General features: G+C 40.3%; 4 non-coding genes across 4 annotated transcripts; all 4 read left to right on the top strand.

The window, feature by feature from the left end:
- The first annotated feature begins 197 nt into the window (after positions 1-197).
- LOC127995843 (5S ribosomal RNA) lies at positions 198-316 on the top strand. The gene has a single exon (XR_008168773.1). It is a non-coding gene; the product is annotated as a 5S ribosomal RNA (ribosomal RNA).
- Positions 317-674: 358 nt separating this feature from the next.
- On the top strand, positions 675-793 carry LOC128008307 (5S ribosomal RNA). The gene has a single exon (XR_008180044.1). It is a non-coding gene; the product is annotated as a 5S ribosomal RNA (ribosomal RNA).
- Positions 794-1,308: 515 nt separating this feature from the next.
- LOC127995083 (5S ribosomal RNA) lies at positions 1,309-1,427 on the top strand. Its single transcript, XR_008168047.1, has one exon. It is a non-coding gene; the product is annotated as a 5S ribosomal RNA (ribosomal RNA).
- A 510-nt stretch (positions 1,428-1,937) lies between these two features.
- LOC128008305 (5S ribosomal RNA) lies at positions 1,938-2,056 on the top strand. Its single transcript, XR_008180042.1, has one exon. It is a non-coding gene; the product is annotated as a 5S ribosomal RNA (ribosomal RNA).
- The last annotated feature ends 444 nt before the right edge of the window (positions 2,057-2,500 follow it).

Genomic DNA, 2,500 nt, shown 5'->3' with positions numbered 1-2,500 from the left:
TTAAAAAAAAAAAAAAAAAAAAGAGTCAATGTTCGATCTCTGAATCTTAGCAGGTTTAGGTATGGTTAGCACTTTGATGAGAGACTGCCTAGGAATACCAGGTGCTTTAAGCTTTTGGGTTTTCTTTCCTACTTATATAATGTACTGGCGATTAGATTGGCTGGTCTTTAAATAGCCCTCTCTTTGCTGCTGTCTTCGCTTACGGCCATACCAACCTGGCTATGCCCGATCTCATCTGATCTCGGAAGCTAAGCAGGTTTGGGCCTGGTTAGTACTTGGATGGGAGACCGCCTGGGAATACCAGGTGCTGTAAGCTTTTTGGACATTTTTCACTTAGTATATAATAATTTTGCCAAAAAATAGAGTCAATGCCCGATCTCTGAATATTAGCAGGTTTGGGCCTGGTTAGTACATGGATGGGAGACTGCCTGGGAATACCAGGTGCTGTAAGCTTTTTGGACATTTTTCACTTAGTATATAATAATTTTGCCAAAAAATAGAGTCAATGCCCGATCTCTGAATCTTAGCAGGTTTAGGTCTGGTTAGCACTTTGATGAGAGACTGCCTAGGAATACCAGGTGCTTTAAGCTTTTGGGTTTTCTTTCCTACTTATATAATGTACTGGCGATTAGATTGGCTGGTCTTTAAATAGCCCTCTCTTTGCTGCTGTCTTCGCTTACGGCCATACCAACCTGGCTATGCCCGATCTCGTCTGATCTCGGAAGCTAAGCAGGTTTGGGCCTGGTTAGTACTTGGATGGGAGACCGCCTGGGAATACCAGGTGCTGTAAGCTTTTCGGACATTTTTCACTTAGTATATAATAATTTTGCCAAAAAATAGAGTCAATGCCCGATCTCTGAATATTAACAGGTTTGGGCCTGGTTAGTACATGGATGGGAGACCGCCTGGGAATACCAGGTGCTGTAAGCTTTTTGGACATTTTTCACTTAGTATATAATAATTTTGCCAAAAAATAGAGTCAATGCCCGATCTCTGAATCTTAGCAGGTTTAGGTCTGGTTAGCACTTTGATGAGAGACTGCCTGGGAATACCAGGTGCTTTAATCTCTTTGGAAAATTTCACGAATAATATAATAATCTTTCTTTAAAAAAAAAAAAAAAAAAAAAAAAAAAGGGTCAATGCCCGATCTCTGAATCTTAGCAGGTTTAGGTATGGTTAGCACTTTGATGAGAGACTGCCTAGGAATACCAGGTGCTTTAAGCTTTTGGGTTTTCTTTCCTACTTATATAATGTACTGGCGATTAGATTGGCTGGTCTTTAAATAGCCCTCTCTTTGCTGCTGTCTTCGCTTACGGCCATACCAACCTGGCTATGCCCGATCTCGTCTGATCTCGGAAGCTAAGCAGGTTTGGGCCTGTTTAGTACTTGGATGGGAGACCGCCTGGGAATACCAGGTGCTGTAAGCTTTTTGGACATTTTTCACTTAGTATATAATAATTTTGCCAAAAAATAGAGTCAATGCCCGATCTCTGAATATTAACAGGTTTGGGCCTGGTTAGTACATGGATGGGAGACTGCCTGGGAATACCAGGTGCTGTAAGCTTTTTGGACATTTTTCACTTAGTATATAATAATTTTGCCAAAAAATAGAGTCAATGCCCGATCTCTGAATCTTAGCAGGTTTAGGTCTGGTTAGCACTTTGATGAGAGACTGCCTGGGAATACCAGGTGCTTTAATCTCTTTGGAAAATTTCACGAATTATATAATAATCTTTCATTTAAAAAAAAAAAAAAAAAAAAAGAGTCAATGCCCGATCTCTGAATCTTAGCAGGTTTAGGTATGGTTAGCACTTTGATGAGAGACTGCCTAGGAATACCAGGTGCTTTAAGCTTTTGGGTTTTCTTTCCTACTTATATAATGTACTGGCGATTAGATTGGCTGGTCTTTAAATAGCCCTCTCTTTGCTGCTGTCTTCGCTTACGGCCATACCAACCTGGCTATGCCCGATCTCGTCTGATCTCGGAAGCTAAGCAGGTTTGGGCCTGGTTAGTACTTGGATGGGAGACCGCCTGGGAATACCAGGTGCTGTAAGCTTTTTGGACATTTTTCACTTAGTATATAATAATTTTGCCAAAAAATAGAGTCAATGCCCGATCTCTGAATATTAACAAGTTTGGGCCTGGTTAGTACATGGATGGGAGACTGCCTAGGAATACCAGGTGCTGTAAGCTTTTTGGACATTTTTCACTTAGTATATAATAATTTTGCCAAAAAATAGAGTCAATGCCCGATCTCTGAATCTTAGCAGGTTTAGGTCTGGTTAGCACTTTGATGAGAGACTGTCTGGGAATACCAGGTGCTTTAATCTCTTTGGAAAATTTCACGAATTATATAATAATCTTTCATTTAAAAAAAAAAAAAAAAAAAAAGAGTCAATGCCCGATCTCTGAATCTTAGCAGGTTTAGGTATGGTTAGCACTTTGATGAGAGACTGCCTAGGAATACCAGGTGCTTTAAGCTTTTGGGTTTTCTTTCCTA

This window comes from Carassius gibelio, chromosome B22, assembly GCF_023724105.1.
Source record: "Carassius gibelio isolate Cgi1373 ecotype wild population from Czech Republic chromosome B22, carGib1.2-hapl.c, whole genome shotgun sequence".
Classification (NCBI taxonomy): Eukaryota; Metazoa; Chordata; class Actinopteri; order Cypriniformes; family Cyprinidae; genus Carassius; species Carassius gibelio.
This window is presented reverse-complemented; position numbering and strand designations above follow the sequence as displayed.